Source organism: Macrosteles quadrilineatus, unplaced genomic scaffold (genome assembly GCF_028750875.1).
Source record: "Macrosteles quadrilineatus isolate MER2022 unplaced genomic scaffold, UCM_ALF_1.0 Scaffold_2__2_contigs__length_208266976, whole genome shotgun sequence".
In the NCBI taxonomy this organism is placed as follows: Eukaryota; Metazoa; Arthropoda; class Insecta; order Hemiptera; family Cicadellidae; genus Macrosteles; species Macrosteles quadrilineatus.
Window position 1 is genome coordinate 27656254 of NW_026542595.1, and position 25427 is coordinate 27681680.

Sequence of the window (25427 nt, forward strand, 5' to 3'; positions counted from 1 at the left end):
GGTTTTCACTGAGGGAGACCTCCGATACAGAGGCAGCTTAGTGTGGGTTCCGAGCCACTGGGTTACGGTAGAGTAACCACTAAACTGCCTAACAATCTTATGTAGATAAAAACTGTATACGGTATTACAAACTTCTAATCTTACTAATATTATAAATCTGAAAGTTTGTGAGTTTGTGTGTATGTTTGTGTGTGTGTTTGTGTGTGTGTTGCTCAATCACGCATAAACTACTGGACGGATTGGGCTGAAATTTGGCATGATGATAGCTCACATTCCCGATTAACATTAAAGCATATTCTTATCTCAAAAACCCTTTCGGGCTCCGCCCCATTGGCTCTGTAGTTCCCCATGTTAATCTTATGATTTTTCATATTTAAAAGGAATTAATGAATCTTAACAGCTGTTTCAATTAAACAAGTTGGTTCTGTTCTATGATATTCAATAGCATAAAAGTTAAAAGGATTACCAACAGGGTGCAGCACTATTAATTTTTTTTAAATATATGACAACAGCTAATTTCCAACCAAAAGGTGAGTGAGGGTAGCGAACGAACTTCAACCTGGAGGCGAGTTAGCGTAGCGAACGAGCTAACCTGAAGGCAAGTGAGCGCAGCGAACGAGCTCCAACCTAAAGGTGAGTGAGCGTAGCGAACGAACTTCAACCAGGACGTGAATGAGCCATGCGAATACTTATGAAGTTAAACGGGGCGAAGCCCGCGGGTACAGCTAGTGTGTTAATATTTGAAACTGATAGGTCTCTTGTTTTTTTTTATAGGTACTTTATTGCACACGTACGGTGGTACGTACTTGTGCGTATTGCTGCTACTGTTGTGCATTTATAACTTCTTGCATACAACATTAATTGCGATAGTAGTGTGTGTCCTGTATCGTAGTCGCGTTATACACAGTCACATTGTTATGATATTAATTTGATTAATTCAAACTCTCCGTTTCTTCGTTCACATCGGTTAACTTGTGTTCCATTATCAGCGTGCCATGGTCGTGCCGGCCCAGAGTGAGAGCGAGAGCGGTGGTGGGTCGCTAACGCTAAACGCACATTGCAAGTCGGCCGTGAAGTCTGGAGGAAGGAAGGGGGAAACTCCGGATTCAAGATGGCGAACGGTCAGTCCAAGTCGGACTCGGACCTGTCAACTATCTCTGTGCGGCGCGGTGTGGTGCGGCTTGAGGAGGGGTGGTGAGAGGGGGGCTTGGTTCTCTCACACATCCCATCGCGTCAGTCGCGGCCGCTGCTCGCACCTCGCTGTTGTGTCGTCTGTTGTGGCGTGGCGGTGTGTGTCAGTGTCGCGTCTGTGTATGTGTCTCTGTGTGTAGTGATACTTGTGTCTTTGGATATACAGTTCAGTGCGCCGATCCTCATTCACCACATACCATCGAGGTCAGTAGTTGTTGTCAATATTGATTCAGCCGCAGCACAGTTCGCGCTCGCTTCATTTGCCGAAGCAATCAGCCGGTATTTATTAATAAAGTTAATTGCATGCAACATTTTCGCCGGACGACTGGCGTCCGTCTACAGTTGATCAAACCGGCAGTTTTAAACATTTAAAGATGTAATAAACAGTTTACTGGCTGGAAGTGGATCTGTTTTGAATGATCCTAATTTTTAAGTTTGATTAAGTATATCTCTGAAAAGTGAATTTAGAGTATAAGTAGCATAAGCAAAAATAAAAATAACATTAAAAGAATTATAATCTTAAAAATAAGAATAAACAGCGCACTGCTAAGTAGAAGAGTTCAAAAGAATCTACCTAAAACAATCATTTTGAATTAACAGTAGGTACCTATACAGTATTAAGTTTTATGCGAATGACCCTTAAGTAATTTGGGCATACGGTACTTATTTTTTTTACTTATAGTACTACCAATTTGTTGGCTGCGAGATTGATATGTTAAGAAGGCGACAAAGTACTGCTGTAAATGTTATTGTCTAATAGGCCTACGTATTTTGCAAGTAAACCATCGAATGTGCATCAATAATAATTATAGGTTGGCGTTTCAGTGTTTCACCCAGGGATAGGGGCGTTGTCAGTGTCAGGTCCCGTTACACGCTTTGTCTGGCTGGCCACACTGGTTCTCGGTAGGACCGCCGCATGCTTTGTTGCCACCAGCCACCAGTCACCAGTTGCTGCATTACAAGAACCAGAAGTGACCTGACCTACACAGGGCAATTCTAATTGAATACAATAATACCATTTCTAAATCTGTATTCAATCTCATGCTCATAAAAGCCCCTGTTTTATCATATAGATGATTTAAAAAAGTTTGTGTCACGTAACAAGTTTTACAAATGTAATGTTCAGTATGGCCCCTCCAGCCTCAAACTACTCCAGTGATGTCAACCTGTTCCTCAAGCTCGAAAATTCCCATAAAAATACACCAATAATAGTGAATTACTGTACCAATTTAGCGATAAAACAACTGTCCGTTCTTCCGAGAAAGTCGCATGTCACAATGTGCGTATTATGTGGCAGTGGAACTGCAAATCCGCAGTAAACAAATTAAAGAGCACCACGTCATTCAACTGTGGTGAACGTTTATTTTGCTATTGTACCTAACTAAGTTTTTGGTTCTTTTTAGCGAATTTCCCACATAGGAAATAAGCTATTTACTCGTTTGATGTCCCCAGAGGTGAAAAAACATACGTTCAAATCAATAAGTTATATATAAAATTTATATTTATTTTATTTTATTATTTATTTTTCCGCAAAATGGAAGATACCTTTTTAGTTTCCTTGTAGCAGCAAATCTAGGTACTCATCAAATCTAATGTTACCTATTTAAATAGATTTAATTGAAAACAGTTCAGATAAATGGAAATTTGCTTAGACGGCAGGTTTGCTGCGGCGCGGGTATTAGTTCCTATTGTATGAATTAACATAAAGTCACAGATTAATACAGTAGCCAGCTAAGTTACAGTAGCCTAGCATTAATACAGCGTATGTAACGGCAATAAAATAAGGTTCTGTAGTCATTGGTAACGGGTTTGATTTCTTCTTAGTACTAAACTAAACTAAATCTTCCTTTAAGTAAAACTTCAGCATGTGGATACTCTTTTAAATAATCTCGTATGATGGATTAGTCAAATAAAGATTTAAGTCCGATTTAAGCGTATATTGTTTACTATAAAGATTATTGTAATACAATTAACTTTAATACTACATAGTTCAACTGAACACAGCTGTCCAAATTATGTAAACTATAAAAATACCCCCGCCGCAGCAAACCTGCCGTCTAAGCGAATTTCCATTTGGCCGAATTGATTTTCAATTGATCTATTTAAATAACATTAGGTTTAACGAGTACCTAGGTTTGCTGCTACAAGGAAACTAATAAAGTAGTGTGTTTTTAGTAAAATATTGATAGCTTACTATAAAATAAATAAATTTGCCAAGTTTGATCAAAATATATCCATAAACAAGCAAACTACAACATTTTACAATATTCTCCATAAGAATAACATGGAAATTTTAAATTTACCATTTTTTTAGTTTTCTCCATAACCAATAACCGTACAAAAACACTTTGATATACTGAATTGTTTGTTTTTTTAAGCTCTTTAAGAAGGTTTAGAGAAAAATTGGGAAATTTTGTGTTTTGGGGGTAAAAAGTGAGAAAAACCAATTTTTACCCCATAAAACCCTGTTCCCATGGTCCGATCATGCTGGATCGCGAACTCATTCAAGTTTATCCCGCCTTACACCTTCAAACCAAATTTCATCAAAATCGGATAAAAATTACTCGAGTTATCGTGTTCACGGACACATATATATATATAAATCTAAATATATATATATATAAAAATTTGAACGAATGGTGTTTTTGGCCTCTGGGGACATTAAAATGAAAAAGTAAATCGGTCCCGGGCCTAAGTCTTACCATGAGACCTACGGTAATAGCTACTTCCCTATAGGGAAATTCGCTAAAAGAGTGCATACAAATTGTAAAATACACCCTTTAATATGTGTGAAACATGAGTTGACGCCAGTGCACTCAATTGTCACCAACACGAAACACTCTTCTCTAAATCGAATATCTTTGCTCGACCTGTCGGTTCTAGGTTGGTGTCGAACGCTTCCGCATCATACCGTGCGTAGCCGAACTGTTCGCTTCAAATTGTTAGCTCTATAACTGTCGCTGTCAAAACGTATCGTTTGTCGGTTGAATTTAAATTTAATTGAACTGTCATAACCTAACCAAACTAACCAAACTTGCTGATAATTAAAAATCGAATGAAGGTTTAATAAAAAAAATAGTTCTGTTCATAAAATAAAACTACAAATGCCTAAAATTCATTTTTATAATTTTTAAATTATTGTAAAATTAAACTGTCATAACCTAACCAAACCAACCAAACTTGCTGATAATGAAAAAAAATCGTACAAAGGTTTACTAATTGAAAAATATTTCTGATCATAAAATTATAAACGCCTTAAATTCTAGCAAAAGATGTACAGTTAAGAAGTAATCGCATTCTAAGCGAAATCTTTGACAAAAAGTTAACGCCTCCGGTGGGATTCAGAATTCTCGATTCCCCACCCATCCACTGGTGACCACTACCCTCAGGCCACAAATCAGGGGATTAACCCAAACAAAGATCTGGGACGCTGTCCGTCGAGTTTAGGAAAGATGGGGACAAGGAAAGTTAGGGACACGGAAAGTTAGGGCCAAATAGGGGTTCGACCGGGGGGGAGGGAGAGATTAGCTGAACGAGGCTCTGAAACGACTCTTTTAGAACGAATCGTTCTCCTGTTTCAGTTCACAGAGAGCTATAGTAACGGGATTGACTTCAAAATCATAATTTTAATATTTCCAAACAGTAAACCTAAAAATGTTAAAATCAGTCCAGTACTGATTGATCCAGGCCTAATCACCTAGGTTTGCTAGCTTTTTTTTGCCCATTTTGGGTAAGTTAAATATATATTTCAGAAAATATAAACGCATTCTATGCAATAATTTTGCAGTTAGTATTTGCGAAGTTTTATACATATTAGTTTTGCCAGCATATCTGTAAATATGCAAACCAACTACTGTTCTTAATATAAGAAGGTTTCAACTGACTACGATAAGATCCCCGTGCGTAAAACGGGCATACAGCTAGTACTCTAATTCGAGCTTTGTCTGTTTGTGTGTGTGTCTGTAATATCATAGACAAATAAATAGAATTAATATATTTCTCAATATTCAGCGAAAACATTTAGCTAAAGAAATATTTTTGTATATTGAAGCGTGGTTGTATGTCTAACGGTTACGAAGATAATTCAAAAAATTGTAAATTTATAAGTCCCATGTTATTCTTATGGAGAACACATAAACTGTTGTAGTTTGCTTGTTTATGGATATATTTTAATCAAGTTTTGCAATTTTGTTTATTTAATACCAAGCTATCAACATTTTGATTAAAAAAACACCCCCTCAATTTCTTCCCCGTAGCAGCAAACCTAAGTACTTACTAAAATTAATGTTAAATAAATAGGAAACAAATCTGACAAATTTGTATAATATTTTAGTAGAAATCAAGCCAGGTAAATGGAAATTAGCTTAGTCTGCAGGTTTGCTGCGGCGGGGATATTTTAATTTAGTTTCGCGCCTCGCGGCACTACCGGAGTGCACAGCGAAAGATATACGGTAAGTAAGAAGATTATTCCTATGCTTGGCGTTATAACTATAAGCCTACTATTGCCTTATGCAACAACATACCTTGCATGTTAGGCTGCCAACTGACTGAATTCGTTGTTACTCATGGTTTTGGCATAATCAATGTTTTAAATGTAGGCCTACTGTTCGATGTTTTTTTCCCAAAATATCATTGTTGCTGGTTAAATTAATTTGATAGTTTCATCCTGAGATCATTAGTTCACCTTATTTAGATTAACAAGTTATTGTCAATTGACAAAAAATTGATCAAATTGTATTTCTTTTTTAAGACTTAGTACTATTGATTCACTCTGATTCGTATTCCTTTGACCCTTACGAGTTATTCTTGCCCGCGAGTCTGTGACATGAGTTAGTTATGTACCGATTGTACTGGTTACTGGTACTTTGAACCAATAATACTTTTTTTTCAGAAACCTGTACCGATAACGAACGTGTAAAATTTGTCACTAAATTAATTGTCCTGGAAGTGATTCCAAAACACGTCACTGATTGTAAATGACTTATAACTTAAAGATACAAGGGCAAGTTTTTAGGAAGAACACATTTCTAAACAGATCGGCATTTGTTTTTAGACGAAATATTATATCGTCACATTATTGGTATTTGGTAAGTGACGTTTGCAGTAAAGAATTGAAGAAAACGTGTCCAATATCATACAAATCAGTGTTTTGGATAATCAGTATATATCGACGTCAAAGGAATAAATTAGGCCTAAACTACCACCACTTTTAAGAATTCAGAAAAAATAGTTTTATCAACAGCTGATCCTTAGAGTTCCTCTTTTGCGATTGCCAGGTAAAACCAAAACAATATTTAGGTTGTAAATTGGAGGTCGATCACACTCTCGCAACTACACAAAAGTTTACTGACCCGAGTGACCTGACACCCCAATAACTGGCCTGTTCGAAAGGAAAATCTAAGAAATAGCAAATGAAGTCGATTCGGAGAAACGTGCAAGGGGATTAACGGGACATCGCTGTATTCTGTTCACTCATATTTCCTTTACCTTTCCAAGTACTGAATGTTTATGGGCTTGCTTGGATTAAACAATAGGTGGAATACTTTGTACCGTACATTTTACAACAGGTATTTCTTTAATCTTTCTCAGTAATAGCTAGTCACGGGTTGTTCCTGAATTATATTGTATTATTGTTCTAATACAAACGAGAGAAATTCGTCCATGTTCACGGTCGAATAACATAAATTGGAGGCTATAACATCCTCACGAAGTTGAAGCTACTGTTTTAGAAATATTCAAGTGCATTTTTTATTTAAAAAATTTATGCTTAAATAATCATTTACAACTCGGGTTTACTCCGTGATTAATAAAATAAGCCTACAAATACACTTCAATGTACTAAATCTGTTGTCCCTAAGCTCTACAAATAGTAACCATTCAAACAAGGTGAAAAATGTAAGGGGAGGTAGAACTAGATATAAATACAACAAGTCGTAGTTACAACTAGACCTAGGTACAATAACAATAGAGAACGAGTCGATTTAAAGAGTCGGTCTCAGGGTGCGTTCACAAAGAAAGCTGGTTACAAGTAACTTACTTTCAGCGCTTGTTCCAAGCGCTTGAGAATGCTGTTGTGTGTTCACAACAAACGCTTGCATTTCAAGCTCAGTGTAGTCTCAGCTCTGGTTGAGACAATACCTTCCTCAAGTGATGAAGAGTTATTTTTGATTGAAAATGTAGAATTAAAAAATCGTAGAAGGAAAGTAGATGTTCATGCAATTAACCGCGGAAGAGGTAGGTTCGGGGAATACCACCATCTATTTCCTCAATTGAAATTGGACAAAAAGAGGGTTTTTTCTTATCATGAGAATGGAGTTAACCACGTTTAATTACATCCTCAAGAAAATTGAGTGTTTTATTGCAGTTTTGGGGGAATTGGAATAAGCAACCTATCCATGCACCAGAACGAATTTTGGACTAATACTAAAACCTAAAAAATACTCGAGGGGAGTTTTAAGCACCCTATGTAGCTGATTAATTATGATGCAAATAATATTGTGAGATATATTCATATGTTTTAATTTTCTAGGTAAATAAAGTAAAAGCATACAAGTTTCATCTATAAAAATCCAACACTTAATTAATATTGAATTAAATGTGTTCGTCTATCATCTTAATACATTAATGTTACATTTGTCCTATTGGTTACGTTATTGAACATTCTAGGGAAAACCCACAATACGTGTGATATATATTTTTTTTTTATTGGAAGCTCTAAAATTGAGCTATCAACTCATCGACATCCATACTGCACTGTTAGTAGTTTGTAACTGACTGGTTCGGCCAACAAGCGCCGGAAAACAAGTACGAAACGTTCTTGCGTGCTTGTCAGAGCTTGTAACAAGCGCTTGCTAGCCGGCACAAGCTTTGTCTGTGAACACACACGCTTGATACTATGTCGACTTTTTTCACGCCGGTTCGAGCTTGCAAGCGCTTGCCAACAAGTGCTTGTAACCAGCTTTCTTTGTGAACGCACCCTCAGAGCTTAGTCAGCCTCCGTTTGCCTCCCCCTCGGCTCAAAACCCGATTTGTCCCCAAGTTTCCGTGTCCCTAAGTTTCCTCGTCCCCATCTTTCCGGACACCTGTCCGTCTCCCAGTTACAACTGGTGTTTTCCCCTTTTGTACTGCTACTGCATGTTTTAATTTGCTAGTATACTGTGGGTGTCTTGTTTTAAACATATGGGTCAACTCTTTTTTTTACTTTTTCCTTGTTATTTTGCGCAACCAACATAGTTACTTGACAACCCATTAAGGCCAGTGTTAAATATCCAAATGAGTTGTGTAGCGAAATACGAATTTTCCTGAGGCAGTGCTTGTCGCCAATCACGTTTTTAGTTTTAAAAGTCCCTAATTCCAATTTTTTTCATAATTCTTCGCTGGATTTCGAGATTGAAGTATGCACGCAATCCTGACCTAATAGCTGTGCTTTTCTATCAGTTTTCCTAAAACGAAGTTGCTTTCCCCGTAGTCTCGATTTATTTACCCATTCAAACGGGGGTATAACATTATCGTTGTAGCCTAGGTTATGATTATAATTTATCTGTCTAGCTATAATTCACCTTTTTCATGCTGGAATATTCATCTAAAAAATACTATACAGCCGCATCGGTTACAGTATTATAATGTTGCTTATCAACTTGATAATCTGCAATTTATAACTTGTTTATACAGTAACATAAATTGTTGTCTTCCAAATTTAACTTTCTCGATATTTTGCTTAAATATAGGCACGTCAACTTTAGTGTGTTTCATAATTAGCATTACCCGTTGCATGTTTATTTTGTTAATTTAGAAATTGTCCGCAAAGTGTCCATATACCTAATTATCATCGGGTTCTTTGACGGGATTGTCATGTAGCAATGGGGCTTATAAAACCTTCGGGGCTTATAAAACCTTCTTGTGGCATGCATGAACGCGTTGACCTTGTTATTTCAGGATCGCAGAGATATTGATATGATATCGTTATGTATTTATCAATTCATTTTATTTGGAAGGAGTCGTGTAAACGTACAACAAATTTAACCACTTCGCATGAATTAGTTAATTTAATCCTACCTATATGTTTTTTGTATATCAGTGTGCTCCACATCAAACACAAATAACTCAAGCAAAAAATTACAAAATCTCTGACTTTGTGCTAATTTTTTTAAAGCAAAATATTTTTGTTAACACCCTTGAACCATCCGACTATGGAAAATTTTGAAATGTTATTATGTAGGCCTACTCATTTTTAAGCTAATATTGGCCTAAATGTACCATACGGTAGAGTTAAATGCGACTTTCTGATTGTCTTGAATGTGTTATGATTATAACTCGATCAACCAATTAAACATCACTGGTTTGTTTAGTGTATAGTAAGTTGTCGATGATGACGATAGTGTGTGTGCGTGGTGTGAGAGCAGGCGGTTAGCCGTGGCGTCCACAGCGGGGTCGAGGTATGGGTACGACGACAAAGAGCGCGCTGCTAGTTGCACAGGTCGTTGACCTTGAAGCGATCAATCCAATGATACCAACCTTGGAAACCTTTCATTGGAATCGCCTGCCGCTGCAACGCGTCGCGCCCGTGCTACCATGGCATGGCTACACCGCACTGCAGTTGCGTAATGTGCCAACGAGCTCAGCTGAGCATTGAGCACTGTGGCCAAGCCTCGCATGGCGCATACTCACTCAATCATACAGTTATTTTGTACTATGCACTGTCACTGTTAAAATTTATAATCAGGCCACATGCGAAGTGATCGATAGTAATGTTCTTGAAGAATTTAATTTACTTTGGAGTTTTATGTACAACTTCCGTTGAGGGATAGCATAGCTTAGTCAATGCGATGTGGAAATCAACTTTGCGATTGTATAACCACGTGGTAAATCTGCTGGAATTTGCTGGATTTTTGTGAAATCTGCTGGAATTGAAAGGGGAGAGATCCGCTGTGGTGTTGCTTATAAGCATCTTGAATTGTTAACAGGTAATCTAGTGTGGGGCGGATATCGTACAACTGTTGTACAGTAGTTACTGTTACAGTAAAAGAATATTTTGATTACAATTTGTAGATCGGGATAGTTGTTTTATACCACCTAACACAGCAACATTTTGCGCGTTTTGCCACATCGTGTATTGACGGGGGACGGCTGTAGTTGTAGCGAACGGGCAAGACAAGACGTAGACGTAGACGTAGAGGTTGTGAGGAAGTTTTGCGTTTCCGGGCCGCGGTGGTGCAGGGGACAAAGCGCTTCCTGTGGCTCCAGCTGTTACATAAGCGAGCTGTCACTATAACTACACCTTCGGCCTCGGCATCTACTTACTACAGCCGCTCCGCTGTGGAATGACCACCACCTTCACCTGGTCGTTGGTTGGCCATCTGGTAGGTGCTGTTAGCGATAACAAGGCCCTGGCCCTACTTACGATAGTCGGGTATGCGAATTGTGTTGGCACAGTAGTCCTGAAGCATCAATCCGCGCAAAACACATTATTATATTTTGCACCGAACGTCCGAAATTCACCTATCAAACTTTTTGACTTCACTAAATTAAAAACTAAATAATTACAGTACTCTTTTACTAGGGGTCCTGTGCGGCGCATCTCTCATTAATGACCATAGTACAACTTTAGTTTTTAAAGCCAAGTATATTTTTGATACATATTCTATACCATAGAATAATATATAATATACTTAATAAATAATAATAATAATAATTATAATAATACTTAATAATATATAATATAATATATATATACATATTATAATATATAATATAATAATACTTACAATTATAATAATATAATACTTAATATACAATAATATACTTGGCTTTTAAAACCTAAGTTGTACTATGCATGTTATAGCCTAGTTTTGTATTCACTCTAAACTCCGATATTTATTGATCAACTTCAATGTTTGGGGACTCTTGACCACTTCTGTCTCTTAACTTTTATAATTATAGTTAACTAGCAGAGTACCCGTCCTTCGTACGGGGTTGGAATATAAGAATAAAATGCTTATTGAAGTTATACTCAAGCTTTGCGTTTGCAATAAGGGAGGACACAGTTTGATAAAATTTGCTTTTTTAAATTTACAGTATTCTTTAGTATTACACATCTACCATAGCTATAATGTTCTACCACTTCACCTATAAACAATAGAGAAAAATAAATGATCAACAATTCGCAAAATATCACAAATTATTCATGAAATGAAAAACATAAACATAACTGTAAACAATCCTACTTTGACAGTTCTCATTGCGAATCACAGTTTTTTGTTGCTAGTTAGTTCAAATTAGCTGTTTCCATAAATGCAAAAGAATATAGTGCTGCACCCCGTTGGTAAATCTTATAACTTTTTAATGCTTTTCCGTATGATGGAACCAACTTTTTTAGTTGAAACAGAAGACTAAATTCTTTAATTCCCTTTAAATATGAATACTCATAAGGTTAACATGGGGAATTACAGAGCCACTGGGGCGGAGCCCGAAAGGATTTTTGAGATAAGAATATGCCTATATGTTAATCGGGAATGTAAGCTATCATCATGCCAAATTTCAGCCTAATCCGTTTAGTGGTTTATGCGTGATTGAACTTCAAACAAACAAACAAACAAACACACAAACTTTCACGTTTTTAAATATTAGTAAGATGTAAAAAATTTCAGCCTAATCCGTTTAGTGGTTTATGCGTGATTGAACTTCAAACACACAAACAAACAAACACACAAACTTTCACGTTTTTAAATATTAGTAAGATGTAAAGAAATAATATAGTTAGTCTAATTGAAATCTACACGTTAAAACAAACATTTTACTTTAATATCAGACTGCGAAGACGGATAGGCCTTGACAACATCATTGGACGCAGGATTTGATTTGATTCAAATCTAAAAATATTTGGGTTGAAGAGGTAAGATTTTCCAAGTTTACGGAAACTGGCCATTGCATCTATATAATTACTGTGTATAGATTGCAAAAACTGCCTTGAAATGATTGTGGTAAAAGTACCCGTCAACCAATGGATGCACCTTCGTCACATTTACTGCTCGAACTTGAACTCATATTGCATATTGGGGGCCTATAATTTAAAGTGTACTAATTGTTCGCACTCTTGACGAATGCCAGCCATTCTCCACCGAGGTGTCGTGCTTCGTGCTTTTCGAGCGCGTGCTCGTACAGCACAGCTCTCTTGGTGTACTTACACTTTGGCCCACTCGTTTTTACAGTTGATTAAATAAGCTAATGGAGTAACACGTCCATAGTGCTAATGAAGTGTACCATAGCCATAATGTTCTACTACTGCACCTAAACCTTGAAAAATATCAAACATTCCCACAATATCACAAATTAGCTGTTGTCAAAAATGCCAATAAATAATAGTGATGCACCCTGTTGGTAAAACTAAAAACTTTTTAATGCTATTGCATACCATAGAACCAACATAAATAGTTAAAACAGCTGACTAAATTCTAGCCCAGTTGAGAATTGTGACATTGTGTTATATTATCACTAGCTGTACCCGCGGGCTTTGCCCCGTTTAACTTCTTAATTTTCAAGATGAGCTCGTTCGCATGGCTCAATCACGTCCTGGTTGAAGTTCGTTCACTACGCTCACACACCTTTATGTTGGAGCTCCTTCGCTGCGCTCACTTGCCTTCAGGTTAGCTCGTTCGCTACGCTAACTCGCCTAATCCACAATCGAGTTGAATTTGAATAATCAAAGTGAAGACAACTGACCTAATTGAAAAATTTGCTTGACCATCTTAATAATAAAGTTGCAGTTTTAGTTAGCGGGAAGAGAACATTTTGCCGATCAAGTCTACTATAGGTACAGTCTGGTCGCTGGTGGTGGTGACTGTACCGGTGTCCGCGGTGCGTGTGTGTGCGCGTCCGTCTGTCCGGTTTCTAATTACACCGACCGTTGTTTTTGCACTTTCTTGCCTCGCCCCCCTCTCTCCCCACACCACTACCCGGCCCCCGAGATCCGCTGTATGGCTGTACTATACACTATACACATATAGCGCCAGGCCTTCTCTTTACGCCACGCCGTGATTTCCCAATGCCATCGGTTGTGTAATCCGCTTCGCTCAATCGATTTCACGCTCTCTGCGCTTTGGTCTTTCCTTTGCACTTCATACACACATTCTTACATATTGAGAATTAAATATGGAACCAATTATGTCGTTAATGATATTCGCGTCGACACTATCTATAATATTAAAACGTAACAGGGTTTTTTTATTTCACGATTCTGAATTAACCACTTGACGGATTTTCATGATTTTTGTGTTGAAAGATAGATAATTTTGAGAACTAGGGAATGTCGAAGCCATAATTTTAGTTTAGGGTTTCAGTTCTTTATAAATTAAGTTTTAAATTCTAAAAAGTCTAGCAGCCGACGCCAAAATTCTAATCTAGCTTTTGGTATAATTTAATTTGCTTAACATAACAGCTGTAAACGTTCAGCGTTTGTGGCACAAATTCAGCGTTTGGATAAAGATGAAAATACATACGTAGGGTTGACTTATATATATTACTAGCTGTAACCCGCGGGCTTTGCCCCGTTTAACTTCTTAATTTTCAAGATGATCTCGTTTGCATGGCTCAATCACGTCCTGGTTGAAGTTCGTTCGCTACGCTCACTCACCTTTAGGTTGGAGCTCGTTCGCTGCGCTCACTTTCCTTCAGGTTAGCTCGTTCGCTACGCTCACTTGCATTCAGGTTAGCTCGTTCGCTACGCTCACTCGCCTCCAGGTTGAAGTTCGTTCGCTACGCTCACTCACCTTTTGGTTGCAAATTATTAGCTGTTGTCATAAATGTAAAAGAAATAATAGTGCTAGTGCTCCACCCTGTTGGTAATCCTTGTAACTTTAATCATAGATAAATCATTGAACATCACAGAACAGAACCAACTTGTTTAATTGAAACAGCTGTTAAGATTCAATAATTTCACTTCTCATAAGGTTAACATGGGATGGGAAACTCCAGAGCCACTGGGGCGGAGCCCGAAAGGATTTTTGAAATAAGAATATGCCTATATGTTAATCGGGAATGTGAGCTATCATCATGCCGAATTTCAGCCCGATCCGACCAGTATTTTTCGCGTTTACTTTTCCCATACATACAGCAACCACCTCTTTTTACTTTCTCCCCCTATACCATAGTATATGGAGAAAGTAGGCTATTGTTTTCGTCAAAATTTTCGAGTTTGAGTTTTGAGTGGATATATTCGTTTTGGGTCCCCCTGGACCCAAAAAAGTGGTTTTCGAAGTGATGTCTGTGTGTGTGTGTGTGTGTGTGTGCGTGTGTGTGTGTGTCTGTGTGTCTGGATGTGTACAGAGCTAGAGACCACACCTGTGGTCCGATTTCGATGAAATTTGGTATGTAGGTTCTAATCCATGGTATTTCCAGGCGTTTTTTTTCATTTTTTTGAAATTTTGATTTTTAATGGGAATTTTCCCATAAAAACCCATAAAAAACCAGAAAAATTACGGTTCAAAAGTTATGGTCAAATATGTTATTTTCCCATATAAACCCCATAAAATAACAAAAAATAGGATTTTAGAAAAAAATCCGATTTTGATTTAACATAGTATCAGGGTGTCCACATTCTGGAAAGTCAGGGATAGTCATGGAAAGTCATGGAAAAAAATTATGGTCATTGAAAGTCATGGAAATAGGCAAAAAGTCATGGAAAGTCATGGAAATCCCCAATGATGGATGGATTTCAGGGGACCTTTCAATGCTCTAGTCGGCCGTAACCGCGACTATTGTAGCATTTTTCCGAATTTTTCACAAATGTATGACAATTTCAATTTATACAGTTGTCTTAGTTTATGGGCTTTGAGTTTGTATTAGTTCATTGTTGTACCTATTGTCCTCCATTGTTATCTGTTAATACATATTTCAATATTTTCTGTGAAATAACTTGTCTAGGCAGTATTATTCGTGTGTGTACGGTATATTATAATTTTTGAGTTAATTTCGTGAGTCATGGAAATCAATGGTTAATGGTCATGGATAGTCATGGAAAGTCAGGGAAATTGATGACAAAATTTCTGTGGACACCCTGAGTATGTTATAGTCCTTACAGTTTTGATAGTTTTTTTTTATTTTTTAGAAATTTTTATTTTTAATAGGGATTTCCCCATAAAACCCCATAAAATAACAAAAAAATATGATTTTCTCAAAAATGGCCCGAACGATTTTGATAAAAATTTAGTATGTTATAGTCCTTTATATTCTGAACAAAATGGTACAAATCACATTTCTGTAAAAATTACGGTTCAAAAGTTATTGTAAATTATTTCATTTTACCATAAAACCCCCTTAAAATAACAGAAAAATCGGATTTCCCCAAAAATTGCCCGAACGATTTTGATAAAAATTTAGCATGTTATTATCCTTTAAATTCTGAACAAAATTGTACAAATCTCATTTGCGTATACAGTTATTTACTCTCATCGCTTACACATGATAAAGGTTTTTGCCAAACTTATGGGAGAAAGTATGTGTCAGAATGCTGATACCGTTTATTTATAATAGTACTAGCAGAGTACCCGTCCTTCGTACGGGGTTGGCATATAAGTATCAAATGCTTATAGCAGTTATGAGTGAGGACATGGTTTAAGAAATTTCGGTTCTTTTTGAAGTTCGTTCGCTACGCTCACTCACCTTTAGGTTGGAGCTCGTTCGCTGCGCTCACTTTCCTTCAGGTTAGCTCGTTCGCTACGCTCACTTGCCTTCAGGTTAGCTCGTTCGCTACGCTCACTCGCCTCCAGGTTGAAGTTTGTTCGCTACGCTCACTCACCTTTTGCTGTTGTCATAAATGTAAAAGAAATAATATTGCTAGTGCTGCACCCTGTTGGTAATCCTTGTAACTTTAATGCTATTGAACATCACAGAACAGAACCAACTTGTTTAATTGAAACAGCTGTTAAGATTCAATAATTTCATTTCTCATAAGGTTAACATGGGAAACTCCAGAGCCACTGGGGCGGAGCCCGAAAGGATTTTTGGGATAAAAATATGCCTATATGTTAATCGGGAATGTGAGCTATCATCATGCCAAATTTCAGCCTGATCCGACCAGTAGTTTTCGCGTTTACTTTTCCCATACACACACACAGACACCACCTCTTTTTTATAATAGTATAGATAGATAGATAGATAGATAGATGTGTAATGTATATAATAATAATAATCATTTATTCGTTCAATTCTTTGGTAAGAGCAGAATGTCAGGTAATTTACATAATTAAATATACATAGTCAAATACTAGATGTTCAAATTATTTTTAAAAGCAATCTTTAAACTCTTCTGTTTGTTTAAGTGCAAGATAATTTGTTTTAACTAACAGCTGGTTGAATATAGAAATATTCTATAGAACTGTGAGGTTATTCTTTTACTCAATGATTTTGTCATTGATTATAGGAAATACGTAAGATTAGTAGTGATCATTAAAATACATAGATAAGTAAAACCATTTCTGTATACAAATCTAGGATCTGCCCACGAAGTCTTTAAAGAAAAGGATATGCAAATATTTTGCTGCTCGACTTTTTGAGAGAAAGAGTAGGAAAATAACAATTTTTACATGTTTTAATTCATCTTGGTAGCTTTTTGTTTACAATAAATGTGTGACTGCTTAAAGTTTGTTTGGATTAGGTCTAGAAATATTGATTTTATCAAAAAAGGAGATCAAGAATCATAATGAATCACGATTTTGGATTACCACAACAACCTTAGATGGGTTTTATCCAGAGATGAAATATATTGAACACATCGTTATCATTGACATCGACACAATCACTGTTTTATTGTAAAATCATCGGATTTAAAATGCATATCGTATAGGCCTATATTGGTATGAAAACATGTTTTGTCACGTGACATTTGTTTATAAGATGATTTTTCACATTATAAGTGCAAGACAATTTTTCTTTATACGTGTGAGCTAGGTGGTCTGACTTATAGAACGTTTTAACCATGAATATTAGAAAATACCGTTTTTACTTACTACTCGATTCCCGTACGTAGGACGGGCTAAAACCTCTTTCTCACTAAAGATCATTTACCATAAAATAATACCCCTATATTATCCCAAAAATAATACCCTTATCTTATGCAATAACAATAAAGAAAAGGAATCTCCGTCCTAAATAAATGTATGTTATGGACGAACTACAGGCATGACAAAGATGTACAGTATCTTGTGGTGTTGAAACTTGTTGGGCGATATTAATCATTACCATTATATAGTTATTGGCACCTTTGGATTTCTGGCGTGTTTGAAGCTGTCCGAACAAACGTTAAACCTGCCAAATTGCAGTATTAAAAAATGTGTGTTGTAATAAAAATGCAATGAAAGTTGATAATTTTGCTTCGGTATATTGTTTCTTTTTCTTCTTTTTTTTTTTTGTTTATTTTTGTTTTATATTGGTTATTTTTGAGATGCGTAGAATAAAATGTGGAATCGATATCAAAACAGTGGTATGAGAAGTTACATAGCGTTGTTAGTGCGAGTGTGTTGAAACGTCAGGGTTGGTACCTAGGAGGATTAAACTGGTGCGCGTGTGTTGTACTGTCCTTGCTGTTGCTGGTACAATACCACAGTACCCGCCGTGGAGACAGTGCCACGCCCCCGAGGCCCACGCACTCGCCTACTCACGCACACTCGCACTGCCAGACTCTGCACTGAGGCGATACCAACGCACTATTTATAGTCAATCGCTTTAACGTTCGACAGCTTCGTTTCTACAAGTAAACAATTAATCAACCCTGGCTTGTCATGGTGCTTGGTGCACATTTGTATGATGTATGACTGTACCGTATGATAGCTGTATCTCCCTGGCCCTCATTGTCCTACACGAGACAACACTGTTCACTTCCTATGATTAAAGGTATTCAAGTGCTGTCTCATTCCCACATTAGGGCAGGACGACGTGTGTCGGGCCAGCTAGTTATTGTTAAATTGTACGCCTCTTTTCGCATGGAAAGTTATTCATTTAATGTGAATGTTGCGATGGCTGTATTGTAACTTCAGGTACATTTCAGTTTTATTATTTTTATATCAGATGATTGTAAGTATTTGTGAATGAGTGGTGTAGTAAGCAGTAGTTGCTTCCACTTAAGGGCCGTAAATAAAACCATCGCTTTTACCAGTATTTCATCTGCGAGAGGCGAGGTTTAAAATTGAAGAAATTGTTTTTTCGGTGGGCATCCAGACTCCTTACAGTAGACCCCAAAGGAAGAAGGCGAGTTTGGATTTGTTATGCGTTATGAGGAAGAAGGGGCTGCTATGTTGAGTGAAATCGTTAGCATACTGGAGATGAAATTACTCAATGGGTACCTCATATCTCCCCAAGCAACAATAATTCATGGAATAACAGTAACGGCACTTAACATCCCCCGTCAATTAAAATAGCCCGTAGTGTGTCACGTCTTCAGTGGGTTGATAGTACTGTAGTAACAAAACGTAAAATTTGGAAACAGCTATATAGTACTGGATAAATGACACAATGTAACGTGGACTATTTTGTGCCGTGACGATAAATAGCACAACATGGCTGTAGATATGATTAATACATTTGTGGTCGATAGTGCATGACTAATAGATCTAAAGCGAGTGAGTGGCGAGCGCGAGTGGGAGGCGGACACAATGACAGAGCACAAAATGACGCGACACTGTGATCGATGCGATGAGTATTGACTGATAATCGATAACATTCATCACACTACACTGGCGATACAGGCAATGCAGTTTACCTACTACATACACATAGCGTATCTATGCCAACTACGCAAAACACTACACAATGCTTCGTCCTGTCAATCATATTGCTCTCCTAGGGCAATCACTTCTTTATTGTCGCTTTTAGGGCGTTCTCTTTTAAAATAAGGTAGCTGTGCGTAAAGCCTCGTTCACACGGAGCGTGTTTACAAGCTACACGCCGGCTTTTTTACACTCAGCTCGTAAAATAGCTCAGTTTAAATTACGTACTCGCTCAAAAGCCGCATTTTGAAAAGAAAAGCTCAAAAAGCGTTTTTAAAAGCTCTGGAAAAAGTTGACTCTGTGGTTAATACGCATACTCACCAACTTTTGAGCGAGCTAGCGTGTAAAGTAGCTCTAAAAAAGATTGTCATATTTCAAGTTTTGCTCACCCCTGAGACCGTCGTAAAAACATTTTAAATTAGTATATTGAGAAAACTCTTCGGCGAAATTGGCACAGATTGGTACACGACATCTCGGATAAGAGTTCTCTTGATACAAAATCGACTGAGATTCTGTTCAACTTGACTCATTGATTGCTGTAAATTGGAGACCTGGGCACACCCTGTCAAAATACCATCGGTTTATTCTACATAAAACCATTTGTATGGACTTCGTTCTTAGAACTAATTTGTTCTTAGAACTAGAAGAAACTAATTTGTCTCTTATCATTGCTGTTAATGAGGGAATTTTGCGCAGCGACCTTTATGAATTATCATTACTGAAAGTAAATAAAAGAAACGTCTTATAACTTATAACTTAAATTATCATTGAAGGAGATCTAAACCACAAAGCTTGTTTCTTTCAGGTTGTTATTCTTCAAGACAGTGTATAAAATAATAGATTTTGTAGCGTTTATTCACAACATAATGCAATAAGCGATTGATAAAAGCCCGATAGCTTCAAAAATTCTACATTGATGATATATTAAACAGAATGCAGGTTTTGTAAAGGAATGGACATAATGAAATTACCAAGGGCGATGGTCCGTGACTGGGCGGTGGCGTTGGATGTACTGTACTGTATGTGTGTGTGTGTGTGTGAGGCACAATTTATAGCAGGGCCATGTCGTGGTCAGCCCCAGTTTGCATATTACATTGCTATTGCTGCATGTCATTATTACAGCCTCCACTAAATTTCACAAACGTAATTCAATAATTTTTTAAAGCATTATAACATTTAATAGCAATATGAATAACAATGTTCATTGGCCTCTTAAATGTGTTCTTCTTAGCGGGCTATTTTCCTATACAATTATTTGAGTATTATAAAATTCCTCCTTGTCTCGTCAAAGGATACTTTCGCTACATTTAATATCCCTTCGTCGCGTCAGCAGGTGTGCGGCAATAGCACGTATCAGCACTGTTGCCGCGCCGTCTGAGTCAGCACTGTTGCAAGTCCTCTGTTCAGTGTTCAGTGTCCAATCTTGCTGACGGTGGCGACTGGCGACGCCAACTAAATCTCTGTATCCAGTGTTCTAAGCTACTTTTAATCTTTTCTCTTTCTAACTTACCAGCTCTTAAATCGTTGGTTTATGAGATTAGTTGTGTATTAAACAGATCCCAGATTTATAACACGGCAATTTAGTTCCTCTATAACACAAATTCCCTTTGGCCTTAATTAAAACATTGTCTTAATTGCATACATACATCATAATGATCTAGAGTCCAGAGGACATTTTTTTTTGTCACCAAAGGCTAAGAACGATTTTAATTTTAAAGCCTACTATGTTATTTTTTCATTGTATATCAAAATTGATCATTTAACCTTCTAGGTTTTAAACATGGTTGTTGTGTTTTCAGGTATGTACAAGATATAATAATGACTTGGGCGCAGTGAGTATATATTATAATTAACAATATTTAGGTATACCTAATGTAAGACTGAATGAATCATTGAACATTGGATAATTTTTAGTCATAAACAATCATTTTAATTAATTGTTAATGGGATGCAATAATTTAGAGTAAAGTTCATTAAGAATCTGAACTAAATACTTAATAGTTACATGCATCACAAAGGTGTGTTCAGAAACTTGTGGCTCTAGCTATAAATAACTTAAACTTGTGTTGGCATCAAAACAAAACATCAACTCGTCAATGCCAATCTAACAGAACCAACGATTTACTTTTGAAAAGGTCTAAATTTGATTAGTATTACCACATTTCGTTAGACAAGGGAACACGATATTTCAATTATGTTTTTTCCACATAAATAGTTTATACGACACTACCATAAATAATATATTGGTCAGCTTGTGGGCTTCACTCACCTTAATTTGTTGACCCAGGACTCGTCAAAATGTAACACAAAGAAGACACAATCACACAACATACACTCACATAAAGGACGATTATTTTATGTGCGTGTGTGTTGTGTGATTGTGTCTTCTTTGTGTTACATTTTGACGAGTCCTGGGTCAACAAATTAAGGTGAGTGAAGCCCACAAGCTGACCAATATAATAAACCTCGCCTGAAAACATGTCTTTAAAAAAATAGCATTTATAAATATTATGCCTACTAGCTTAACTGACGTTATACAGTGTGTATTTAATATATACTAGTGTACATATTGCTCGAATTCGAGCAATTGCAAAGTATTACAGGAATTATTTCAAAACGAATAACAGTCATATTTACAATGAGTTTAAAAGAGTCAACTCAAAGATTACCTGTGTGTAACCCAGACCATGTTTATCTTCGTTATTGATAAGCCTAAAGCATTCCAGCCGAGTTTCTCCTTCTCAAAATGCCTCGCTGTACAGGCAACACAGGTCATTGATAGAGGGCCAATTGAGAACGAAAAGTCGTTTTGGGGTAGTATTTGTAAACAAATAGTTGGGATTGTCCAGGGTCAGGTGCTGACTGTGATGAGTTAAGCCTATTACGCGCCACTGTTCTGTAGCTGCGTTATCACGATTACGCCTCCTGTCTATGTTTCGTTGTCGTCGCGTCGGAGAAATTTAAAAGAAAAAAACAACAAATAAACAAATTATAGCTACACAAAACAACGATAAACGCACAAATTTAAGTTACAATCATGCTAACACGATCCGTCATAGCGACACAAAACAACGAAAATACACAAATTTAAGATACAACCATACTAACACGATCCGTCTTAGGGGTTATGTTTACACAAACTCAAATAGTAAATAAATGTACTCAAATGTGTTTCATTGAATTGAAAAATAAATAACAGCAATTAAATTATACAGCTGATCAAAATGTAAACAATTATGTTCTCCATAAGGATAACATGGGAACTTTCAAAGCCACTGGGGCAGAGCCCAAGGGACGTTTTCAAAAATGTAAGGCCAGTTTGCAAATCTACGCGACACGCTCTTTCCAATGAGACGTCAATGGATAAAATCGGTTAAGAAATGGCGGAGGAGTTCAACCGACAAAGTTTCATGTAGCGTATTAATTATATAGATTTATAAAATTATATATAAATATTTAATATATTATATGTTAAATATTTTATTATCTAAGATGTAATATGTTCTGAACGATGGCAGATAAATCAAAGGGTACATCAACATTATACCTAAAAATCTACTTTAAGGAACCATCATTTTTCTATCATATCATGGGGACGTCATGCAAGAAGTCAAAAAGAAATCTTAAATGTAGGCCTACTCATAGGTTAATAGGTTTTTCCATGTGGGACTTCGTGTACACCTTGTATAGTGTATACTATAGAAGCGCATTGAGTGAACTGTCGTGTTTGATTGACAGCATTGTTGTTACACACCTAGTTGTACACAATAGTACCTGTAGCCTGGGCTTTCCTATTAAACTACTAGTAATTATGTGTTATTTCATGTTTTCTATGCACACTAGACAGCCTTGAAAAGTTTAACTGTTCAAGGTGTTTTTTGCAGTTGTGCTACAGTAATTTAAGACTCTGAACCATTGGTGAGCCTCATATAATATGCCCATCACACTGATGTGAGTCTTACACACTACTGCCCAATTAATACAATTGTAAAACTGGCGGTCACTTAACCTAGGACGAATTTAAATATATGTATACATTTTTGGAATACCCCTAAATCAATCAATCAGTTGACGTGCCTACCTTCACAGCAGAATTTGTTACTGTCTAGTATTAGTGTGTACATCACTTACCATTCAAATGTAATTCCAACTGTACTTGCTTTCACTACTGCACAAGGTGATATTTTTAATCGTTTTGTTTTATCAAAAGCACATAAAGAAACGCGTAATCGGCGTGTGATAAGTTATCAAGTCAAAATAAGACTGTTCTTTTACAGCTTAACATCAGTTGCGATTCCAAGGTTAAGTTTGTGTGAAAAGTACGCAGTCCAGTAGTAGGTGTAAATGTTATTGATGGAATTAAATGCGAGATTGTAAAGCACTGCAGGCTAGGAAGCTCGTGTCAAGGCCAACCCCAATACATGATTTGTGTTTGGATTTGACCGTCTCGTGACACACCTTAGTTGCGATTAATTATTGTCATTGTATTGGAGGTTGCACACTAGACCGCCTTAGAAGGTATTGCCTGTCCAGGGCGTTTTTGAAGTTGTGCTACAGTAATAATATCAGACTCTGAACCATTGGTGAGCCTCATAATAATATGCCCATCACACTGATGTGAGTCTTACATTTTATTACAACAATATTACAACAATCACAACAATATCAATGTAGCTGTAGGTACAGATGAAGGTAACAGTTTGAATGGGATAACCTCTAATGACAAGCTCTTTTGTTGTTCGCTGTTCTCGCTCGCCGCCGCGCCGCGCCGTCCTTGTGGTTTATCTCATTAGTCATCGCAATTGCATAAGTGTTGTTTGTTGGGTTGCACTATTAGTTACATCATGCCACCGGAACTTGCCTATACGTGTTATGACGTGGGAGTCGTCCAACTAATTTGATTGACTAGTACCTGGGGACCGAGCCATGGTTCTGTTTATTGACATTGAAAAATCAATATAAAAATACCCCCGTCGCAGCAAACCTGACAACTAAGCGAATTTCCATTTGTCTGAATTGATTTTCAATTAAATATATTAAAATAACATTATAGGTCGAGTACCTAGGTTTGCTGCTACAAGGAAACTAATAAAGTGTGTTTTTTAGTAAAATATTAATAGCTTAGTACAAAATAAATAAGTTTGCCGAGTTTGATCAAAATATATCCATAAACAACCAAACTACAACATTTTACAATATTCTCCATAAGAATAACATGGAAATTTTAAATTTTCTCCGTTACCAATAACCGTACAAAAATACTTTTATATACTAAATTATTTGTTTTTTTAAGCTCTTTAAAAATGTATAAAGAGAAACTTTGTGTTTTGAGGGTCAAAAGTGAGAAAACCCAATTTTTACCCCATAAAACCCCCCGTAAAGCCCTGTCCCCATGGTCCGATCATGCTGGTTTGCGAACTCATTCAAGTTTATCCCGCTTTACACCTTTAAACCAAATTTCATCACAATCGGACAAAAATTACTCAAGTTATCGCGTTCACGGACACACACACACACACACACATATATAAAAATTTTAACGAATGGTGTTTTTGGCCTCTGGGGACATCAAAATGAAAAAGTAAATCGCTCCCGGGCTTAGGTCTTACCATGCCACCTACGGTAATAGCTACTTCCCTATAGGGAAATTCGCTAAAACTTGCGTTTTATTTACAACTAATTTGTGCTTTTATTATTAAGTTTCAGTGGAATTGAAATTTATTATAATGAAAATATCAATCTGGGAACCCAATATTATGTATTTTTTCTTGGTACAGAACTAAATCTTTCTTTAAGTGAAAGTAAAATTTCAGCATGTGCATACTCTTTTAAATATTATCGTGTGATGGATTAGCTTAAACATAGATTCTAGTCCGATTTAAGCGTACAGTATATTGTTTACTATAAAGGTTATTGTAATACAATTAACTTTAATACTAATTCTACTAAAAACTGAATACAGCTGTCCAAATTATGTTAACTATAGAAAAGAGTGCATAACATTTTCTGTAAAATCTACCCTTAAATAAGAGTTTTGAGTTGACACGAGTGCACTCAAATGTCACCAACACGAAACACTCATCTGTACACTTGCTCTAGTTTCCCCTATATCGAGTAATCTTCAGTGTAATCTTTGCTTAATAGTACATCTGATAGTTTTCTCTTCGTACTGCATATTTTAATTTGCTAGTATACTGTGGATGGCTTGTTATAAACACGTCATGTTAAAGACTTTTGGCTACTTTTTCCTCTTTATTTTATTCAACCAACATGGATTGATAAAAAAAATAATCGTCGACACTAGCGATCAGTGTCACCGGGCATAATCTATACCTAAATACCTAAACACGAAAAATGAGCTTCAAATTTACAGTGGGATGAGAACATCAGCATCATAAACATAATAATTATCTTAATGCTCAGTAGGTTTTAACACTTTTAATTAAAAACCCGTTCGTTTCCTTTACTGTATAGTCAAGC

The 25427-nt window shown here is 36.7% G+C and overlaps 1 protein-coding gene across 3 annotated transcripts in view; it reads left to right on the forward strand.

The window, feature by feature from the left end:
• Positions 1-25427, forward strand: part of LOC128988162 (C-terminal-binding protein) — a 131000-nt gene that overhangs the window by 21547 nt on the left and 84026 nt on the right. The window contains exon 1 of one of the 3 annotated variants that reach the window (XM_054409396.1): positions 1221-1395. The exons of 1 other annotated variant lie outside the window; for it this stretch is intronic. The gene's annotated coding sequence lies outside the window, so the exon portion shown is untranslated. Of the gene's footprint in view, positions 1-1220; positions 1396-25427 lie in introns of those variants that run through there. One more of the 3 variants, XM_054409394.1, reaches the window with a different exon arrangement.